The sequence below is a fragment of the Anomaloglossus baeobatrachus genome, chromosome 4 (genome assembly GCF_048569485.1).
Source record: "Anomaloglossus baeobatrachus isolate aAnoBae1 chromosome 4, aAnoBae1.hap1, whole genome shotgun sequence".
Classification (NCBI taxonomy): domain Eukaryota; kingdom Metazoa; phylum Chordata; class Amphibia; order Anura; family Aromobatidae; genus Anomaloglossus; species Anomaloglossus baeobatrachus.
In genome coordinates, this window is record NC_134356.1 from 344525399 (window position 1) to 344535251 (window position 9853).

Below are 9853 nucleotides of genomic sequence, written 5' to 3' on the forward strand. Positions count from 1 at the left end.
TGCATCGTCCCCAACCAGATATTAAATGTGTGATTTATCTGAAATGCGGAAGCATCAGAGGAATGACACCGGGGTAGGTAGCAAAGTCTTTCCTGATCCCAGCTCTGTTCATCTTGGATCATTTTTAATAACACTGTAAGCAAGGGTTACTCCAAGCGGAGTCTCCTTTTTTTTCCAAAAATTGGGCCACACCCTTAAGTGGCAGCACTTGGGCTCCAGTTGTACACTTCACAGGTAGATTTGCATCAAGCACATTCAAAAATATGCCATACTTAACCGTCCCCAGGATGACACCAGGGTAGGTAGCAAAGTCTTTGCTGAACCATGAATTGTTCATCTTGGCTCCTTTTAAAAAACAAGCAAACAAGGGTTACTCCAAGTGGAGTCTCCCTTTTTTCCAAACATTGGGCCACACAGACATGCACCCCTTCAGTGGCAGCACTTGTGACCCAGTTGTACACTTCACAGGTAGATTTGCATCAAGCACATTAAAAAATACGCCATACTTAACCGTCCACAGGATAACACCGAGGTAGGTAGCAAAGTCTTTGCTGAACCATGAATTGTTCATCTTGGCTCCTTTTAAAAAACACAGCAAGCAAGGGATACTCCAAGCGGAGTCTCCCTTTTTTTACAAAAATAGGGCTACACAGACACCCACCCCTTCAGTGGCAGCACTAGTGCCCTGGTTGCAAACAGGATGTTTTGATTTGCATCAAGCACATTCCAAATCCACAAGCATTTACTCTCCCCAGGATGGCGCAGGGGTAGTAAATTCCTTGTGGATCCATGACTTGTTCATTTTGATGAACGTTAGTCTGTCCACATTGTCACTGGACAGACGCGTGCACTTATCTGTCAGCACACACCCAGCAGCACTGAAGACACGTTCAGAGACAACGCTGGCAGCTGGACACGACAAAATCTCCAAGGCGTAAGTGGAGAGCTTTGGCCATTTTTCAAGATTTGAAGCCCAAAATGAGCAAGGCTCCATTTGCAAAGTCATGGCATCGATGTTCATTTGGAGATACTCCTGTAACATCCTCTCCAGCCATTGACTATGTGTCAGACTTGTTGTCTCTGGTGGCCTTGCAAAGGATGGTCTAAAAAATTATGAAAAGATTCAATAAAATTGCTGTTACCAGCACCAGATACAGTGCTGCTAGTACGGGTAGACTGTTGAAGATGACGAGACCGTCCCATGTTTGTCAAGTTACAACTGGGAGATTCACTCCCTGCACCACGGTTGTTTGGTGGAAAAGCCGAGTTAAGATCGAGTAACAGCTTTTGCTGATACTCCTGCATATGTGCGTCCCTTTCTATGGCTGGAATTATGTCACAAAATTTGGACTTGTACCGGGGATCTAATAGTGTGGCAACCCAGTACTCATCATCACTTCTAATTTTGACAATACGAGGGTCATGTTGGAGGTAGTGCAGCAAGAAGGCGCTCATGTGTCTTGCGCAGCCATGCGGACCAAGTCCATGCTGTGTTTGTGGCATAGAGGTGCTAACCGTTCTTTCCTCCTCTGACATCTCTCCCCTACCTCTTTCAACTGAAATTTGACCAAGGTCTCCCTCATCCGCTGAGTCTTCCATGTCCATGGACAGTTCGTCCTCCATTTCTTCATGTTCTCCTGCACCTTCCTCAATATTTCGCCTGCTACCATGAGCCCTTGTTGATCCCTGTCCCCCATGGTCCCATGCCTGCCGCCTTGGTGATGATGAACGTCTGGACCTTGGTGATGTTGTTGTCTCTTGCGCATATGAATCCTCCTGTAGTTCCTCCCCTTCCTGTTGTCCCACCCCCTGACTCCGAATAGTGTTAGCGTGTGCTCCAGCATGTAAATGACTGGAATTGTCATGCTGATAATGGCATTGTCAGCGCTAAACATATTCGTCGCCATGTCGAAACTGTGCAGAAGGGTGCATAGGTCCTTGATCTGAGACCACTCCATCAGGGTGATCTGCCCCACCTCTGCATCTCGTTGGCCCAGGCTATACGTCATGACGTATTGTACCAGGGCTCGACGGTGCTGCCACAGTCGCTGTAACATGTGGAGAGTCGAATTCCAGCGTGACGGCACATCGTATTTCAGGCGATAAACCAGCAGGCCGAAAGACTTCTGGAGCGATGCAAGTCGCTCAGCTGCGGTGGTTGAACGGCGGAGGTGAGCAGACAGTTTTCGTGCCCTGTTCAGAAGGCCATCTAGGCCGGGATAGTGTGATAAAAATTGCTGGACAACAAGGATCAACACGTAAGCCATACAAAACACGTGTGTCACCTTGCCCAGGCGAAGGGCCACACCCAGGTTTGCAGCATTGTCTCACACGGCCTTACCAGGCTGCAGGTTGAGTGGAGACAACCATTTATTAAACTCAGTCTCCAGAGCTGCCCACAACTCAGCCGCTGTGTGACTCTTATTTCCAAGACATTTCAAACTAAAGACCGCCTGATGCGTTGCACTCTGCTGCCAGCATAGTAATGAGGGGTGCGTGATTCCTTCTGCGCAGTTAGAACGCTGGTGGCCTGACCAGGCAGGCTTGGGGCAGAGGTGGAGGACCCAGACGAGGTGAAGCAGTGGAGGAACTTGGACAGACAGAGGATTGACACACAAGTCGTGGGGACGGCAAGACTTGTGCAGCAGACCCTTCACCATCTATCACCATAGTTACCCAGTGCCCAGTCAGCGACATGTAACCTCCCTGTCCATGCTTACTGGTCCAAGTATCGGTGGTGAAATGCACCCGTTGACACACAGAGTTTCTCAAGGAAGCGGTGATGTTGTGTTCGACATGCTGGTGTAGCGCAGGCACACCTTTCTTAGAGAAGTAGTGGTGACTGGGCTTTTGGTACTGGGGCACAGCGACAGACATAAGGTCTCTAAAATCCTGTGTGTCCACCAGGCGGAAAGGCAGCATTTCGGTAGCCAAGAGCTTACAGAGGGATAAAGTCAAACACTTAGCTTTGTCATGGGTCGCACAAAATGGCCTTTTATTTGTCCACATCTGAGGGACAGAGATCTGGCTGCTGTGTGTAGACGGTGGTGAGTAGGGTGTCCCTGAAAAAATGCAGGTTTGTGAGGAAAGTGCAGGCGTAGACATGATGTTGCCTTCATCCAACGTTAATGCTATCGATGTCTGAGAGAGCTGTACACACGCACTTGTTTCCCTTTCCAAACCAACTGACAACCTACCAAGCAAACTGCCTGTTGCGGTTACACTGGTGGAAGTTGTGCATGGAAAACCAGGTGTGACAGCTGTCCCCACAGTCCTAGAAGATGAAGAGCGTGCGGATTCACTGGAAGGGGCAGTCGGTGGATGGTCCACTCCGCTAGGCCGCATTGCAGTATGGTGAGCTTCCCACTGGGACATATGATATTTATTCATGTGACGATTCATGGAAGAAGTTGTCAAACTGCTGAGGTTTTGCCCTCTACTAACAGAATCACGACAAATTTTACATATCACATGATTTGGGCGATCTTTTGCTATGTCAAAAAAGGAACAGGCTAGGCAAGGCTTAGAAGGCATGCGACCTGCTGAGCCACCCCGACTAGTGCTCAGAGGCAAAGTGGTGGCTGAGGATGCAGTTGTAGACGTGCTACCAGTACTCCCCCTCTGTCCAGGAAGGCGTAAGGTAACTTCGTCGTCAGTAGCATCCACCTCCACCGCCTCTGTTGACCTCCTCGAGTGCCTGACTGTGAGTTGACAGTAGGTGGGATCTAGAAGTTCCTCATCAAGCGTTGTGTTTGCACTCCCCTCCCCCTCAGACCGAGCCTCTTCCTGCCCTGAACGAATATTTAAGTTGTCATCCCAATCTGGTATCTGCGTCTCATCATCATCAGTATGTTCCTCATTGTCTATAACAACAGGTGTTTCAGTTTGTGAATAAGGGTCAACACTATGCTCATGAACTTAGTCATGACGGCCTGAATCTGAGTCACAAAGGTTCTGGGCATCACTGCAGACCATTTCCTGGTCTGTACTCACTGTAGCTTGGAAGCAGACCTCTGATTCCCAGGCTATAGTGTGACTGAACAGCTCTGCAGACTCAGCCATCTCACTTCCACCATACTGTGCAGGGCTGATGGAGACTTCAGAGCTGGGAGAAAGCAAGTGTGATTGGGATGACAACTCAGAGGACTGGTGTTTTTTGGATGCGGTAGTTGAGGTGGCGGAGAGGGCACTTGTTGGACCACTTGAGATCCATTCAAGCATTTTACTTTTTTGGCCATCATCTACCTTTGTTCCAGTTGTTCATCTCCGTTAAAAAGGGAGCAGATCGGATTGTCCACGGTAAGTAGTAGACATCTTACTTTTGCTGGAAGATCGTCTATCTTCAGCAGATGTTAATGGAGCTTTGCCACCTTCCCCACGGACAAACCCTTTTTTTACTTTTCCAACACGCCTGTTCCCCTTTCCTCCAGCATCTGTCATTTTGCCACTCATTTTGATTGCGACAAGATTGTGCACTTAAAATGTGGTAGTAAAAATTGAGAGGTGGTGTATATTGCAGCGGTGGTCTAGCTTTATTGACAGCAGAATAAACAACAATAACTATCCCTGACAATGCAACTACGGCCCTTAAACTGGCAGCACAGTTTGCTATTAGAATGGCTTAGTAACAATGAGCTTGAGTGTGCAATGCAGAGGTGCTGCAAATATCTTTGCACCAGTGGGACAATAATGAAGTCCAACAGCCACTTTTAGGATGACACTAAGTTTCCTCAGTGTTTGCTAGTATAATGGCTTAGTAAAAATGAGTTTGACTGTGCAATGCAGAGGTGCCGCAAATATCTTTGCACCAGTGGGACAATAATGAAGTCCAACAGCCACTTTTAGGATGCCACTAAGTTTACTCAGTGTTGGCTAGTATAATAGCTTAGTAAAAATGAGTTTGAGTGTGCAATGCAGTGGTGCTGCAAATAGCTTTGCACCAGTGGGACAATAATGAATTCCAACAGCCACTTTTAGGATGCCACTAAGTTTCCTCAGTGTTTGCTAGTATAATAGCTTAGTAAACATGAGTTTGAGTGTGCAATGCAGTGGTGCCGCAAATAGCTTTGCACCAGTGGGACAATAATGAAGTCCAACAGCCACTTTTAGGATGCCACTAAGTTTCCTGAGTGTTTGCTATTATAATGGCTTAGTAAAAATGAGTTTGAGTGTGCAATGCAGTGGTGCTGAAAATAGCTTTGCACCAGTGGGACAATAATGAAGTCCAACAGCCACTTTTAGGATGCCACTAAGTTTCCTCAGTGTTTGCTACTATAATAGCTTAGTAAAAATGAGTTTGAGTGTGCAATGCAGTGGTGCTGAAAATAGCTTTGCACCAGTGGGACAATAATGAAGTCCAACAGCCACTTTTAGGATGCCACTAAGTTTCCTCAGTGTTTGCTAGTATAATGGCTTAGTAAAAATGAGTTTGAGTGTGCAATGCAGTGGTGCTGCAAATAGCTTTGCACCAGTGGGACAATAATGAAGTCCAACAGCCATTTTTAGGATGCCACTAAGTTTCCTCAGTGTTTGCTAGTATAATGGCTTAGTAAAAATGAGTTTCAGTGTGCAAAGGGCAGGAGGGTACAGTGGCCAGGTTGTGGGTCAGTGTAGAGCAGGGGTGGGGAACCTCCGGCCCGCGGGCCGCATACGGCCCGCCAAGACCTTTTCTACGGCCCCCGGGACTCTGCCGGCAGCCGCGTCTTGCCGGTTGCCGGCCCTTTAAATCCCCATGCGTGCTACGAGGACGCGCATTCAGCGTTCACTACTGAACGCTAGTCAGTGCGTGTGTCCTCAGGACTTATTTTGTGGGCGGGGTTAACACTTTCGCCCCGTCCCACAGAAGCCCAGCAGCACTTTGAAGGCTTCAACTAGTAGGTGAGCGCTCCCCCCGTGCTGCGTGCCAGCTCTTCCGTGCGCGCTCCCCCGTGCTGCGTGCCAGCTAACACGTGCTCGCTCCCCCGTGCTCGCTCACCCTTGCCCGCTTCTCCATTACAGCTCCCCCGTGCCCGCTCCTCCGTGCTCGCTTCTTTGTGCCAGCTCCCCCGTGCCCGCTCCCCCGTGTGCGCTCCAACTGTGCTGTGTGCCCGTTCACACTGTGCTGCTATGTGCTTATTTCCCAGCTGCCGTGTGCCTGCTCCCTCTGTGTCTGCTCCACCAGGGTTGTGTGCTTCTTCCCCAGGGTTGTGTGTCCCCCAGGTTTGTGTGTCCCCCAGGGCTGTGTGCCCCCCTCCCCCAGGTCTGTGTCCCCCCCTCTCCACAAGGTCTGTGTGTCCCCCCCCTCTCCACAAGGTCTGTGTGCCCCCCTCCCCCAGGGCTGTGTACCCCCCTCCCCCAGGGCTGTGTACTCCCCCCTCCCCCAGGGCTGTGTACTCCCCCCTCCCCCAGGGCTGTGTACTCCCCCCTCCCCCAGGGCTGTGTACTCCCCCCTCCCCCAGGGCTGTGTGACTCCCCACCCCCCAGTGCTGTGTCCCCAGTGCTGTGCCCCCAGTGCAATGTCTGGGCTCTGCATGTGTTGTCAGTTTCCCCTGTGCCCCCCTATTGCTGTCCGTGCCCCCCTATTGCTATCCGTGCCCCCCTATTGCTATCCGTGCCCCCCTATTGCTATCCGTGCCCCCCTATTGCTATCCGTGCCCCCCAGTGCTGTCTGCGCTCCAAAGCCATATCTATGCCTCCCAGTGATGTACATGTCCTCAGCCTTTTTTGTGACGTATATATTCTCCCAGCCCCTCCTGTGATGTATATGCCCCCAGCCCCTCCTGTGATGTATATGCCACATTGTCTCCTGTAATGTATATATTACAGGTGGAGCTGGAGCATACACATCACAGGAGACACTGGGGACATATATCACAGGAGGAGCTGGGGGCATATATATGCCCCAGCCCCTCCTTTGATGTATATGCCCCCAGCCCCTCCTGTGATGTATATGCCCCATTGTCTTCTGTAATGTATATATTACAGGTGGGGCTGGAGCATACACATCAGAGGAGACACTGGGGCATATACATCACAGGAGGGGCTGGTGGCATATACATCATATTGGAGATGCTGGGGCATCTTCTTTAATAAATATATACAGCTGTCCCAGCGTCTCCTATGTGATGTATATACAGTAGTTCCAGCGTCTCCTATGTGATGTATATGCCCCCAGCCCCTCCTGTGATGTAATATATACACAGCAGTCCCAGTGTCAGTTGTGATGTATATGATTTACCAATCTTATTATCACAAAGAGTTGACTGCTCCAGACCGAGACAATCCTGGAAAAGCAGCTGTGAGAAGCAACATGATCAATATCACCGAAAATTAACCGCTGCGCCAAAGAGAAGCATCTCTGGCCACCACAATAGGGGTGAGTTAATTAATTGCTTGACCAAATGTAGCCGGGTAATTTTCACATTGATAATTTTGTGCGGGCCCCCGATGGTTCGTAGAAATTTCCAGATGGCCCCCGGCAGTAAAAAGGTTCCCCACCCCTGGTGTAGAGGAAAGGAAGCCTCACTTTCTATCCCTCCTAATGGTGAAATGCAGCAAGGAACTCCCTGACCTTAGCTACACAGACGCTCTTATCTGTAGCTGTTAAAATCTCTTTCCACGGACCTGACTGTCACCTATGGCTCTGAGCCTGCTGTTATTAGCCCTTACAAGGGCTGAAAGAAACTTCTATCCTTATTCTGTATAGCGCTGTGTGTAGAGCGTACACAGCAGTATCGGAGACAGGAGCTGCACCTGCGGTGACTGACACCCAGACGCAGAAGTTAGATAATGGTGTCCAGACGGGCAGATGCCCGTATTTATAATGCAGGTACATGTGACATGGACATCCTATCACATATGCCGTTGCTTCTCTGGCTAAAAGTCCACTTAGCTGTGTGTGTGTGTCTGGGATTGGCTGACATGCTGGCCCGCCCCACTACACACGCGCTTAGGAAAGGAAGACAAGGAAAAAAAAAAATTATCCCAGCAGCAGTGATCTGAATGCGCAGTCCCCGCACACTATACGCTGAAATTTCATAACAGTGTGAGTCACAGAGTGACTTACACTATTACAGCGAAAAGCCAGCTAGTAATTAGCTTGGCTTTTTTCTGCTAGAACCGTTCTCGAACGTAACTAGAACTATCGAGCTTTTAGCAAAAAGCTCGAGTTCTAGTTCGATCTAGAACAGCCCCCAAAATCACTCGAACCGCAAACTGGAGTACCACGAACCGCGCTCAACTCTAGTCTGCACATGACATGTGATGGTTTAGGGTATGTTCACACGCAGCATCATTTTTTTTACCACAAATATGCAGCGTTATTGTCCCAAAAAATGCACCAAAAACACATTAAAAAATGCAATGCGTTTTTCAAGTCAATTCTATTGACTGGAGGTCTCAAAAATACAGATGAGCGAACCGGTCGCGGTTCGGCTCGAGCTCGGTTCGCCGAACCGAGGTCTGGTTCTAGTTCGGTTCGGCGAATCGGTTCGGCGAACCACTCAAACCAATAGGAAACAATTGGAGGCAATCACAAACACATAAAAACGCATTATAAATGTACACATACAGTTAATAAACATTGCCATAACGCTTACCTGTCCTTGGGATGCGTCCTGCACTCTGTCTCCTGCCGCTATTCCATCGGTAATCGCTGCGTCCTCCGGGAACACCAGCAGTGATGCAGGACCTATCGTGACGTCAAAATAGCCATGTGACCAGTCACGTGTCTATTATCTCATTGGCTACAGACTGGTCACATGACTATGACGCATCATGTAGGACCTGTCATTGCATCTCTCTGTTACACGGTGCACGTTTGTGTATCGCCGTGTACCGGCGACATGCTCTAGCACATGGTCGACTCCCCGCTCTGCTTCCCCGTTCCCTTAAGGTACCGTCACACTAAGCGACGCTCCAGGGATCCCACCAGCAACCTGACCTGGCAGGGATCGCTGGAGCGTCGCTACATGGGTTGCTGGTGAGCTGTCTCACAGGCAGATCTCACCAGCAACCAGTGACCAGCCCCCAGCCAGCAGCGACGCGTGGAAGCAATGCTGCGCCTGGTAACTAAGGTAAATATCGGGTAACCAACCCGATATTTACCTTGGTTACCAGCGCACACCGCTTAGCGCTGGCTCCCTGCACTCCTAGCCAGAGTACACATCGGGTTAAGTTAACCCGATGTGTAGTCTGGCTATGTGTGAAGAGAGCAGGGAGCCGGCACTGACAACGTGAGAGCGGTGGATGCTGGTAACGAAGGTAAATATCGGGTAACCAAGGAAAGGGCTTCTTGGTTACCTGATGTTTACCGTAGTTACCAACGTCCGCAGAAGCCTGCTCCTGAACGGCTAACACAGCCGGTCAATAACGGAGATCACCGTTGCCATAGCAACGCGCTTGGTAGCGGTGACGAGGACGTCCCAATACCATCACGTAGCGGCACCGGAATCACGTAATCGGAGCAGCATTGCTATGGCAACCCGTGCCATCGCTTACAGCCGGGAACCTGTGGTCACTCTCAGAGTGATTTCTGCACGGAGCACAGCGTTTTCCCCCATGCAGCTGTGCTGTCTGATGGAGCAGACAGAGCTGCATGTGTTGAAGGGGAAAGAAGACAGAAGAGCAGGATCGTGGAGGGCTGAGAGGGGGTAATAAAGATGGAGTCCCTAAGTGTGTCTGTGTATTTATTTCTATTAAAGTATTTTTTTTCTGTGTGGTGTTTTTTTTAACCCTTTATTGGAGATTCTTAATGGCCGGGTCAAACGTGCCTGACATTAAGAATCTCTGACTTAATACTAGCTAGTAAAACAAAGCTAGTATTAACTCATGATTACCCAACAAGCCACCTGGCTTCAGGGCTGTTGGAAGAGTT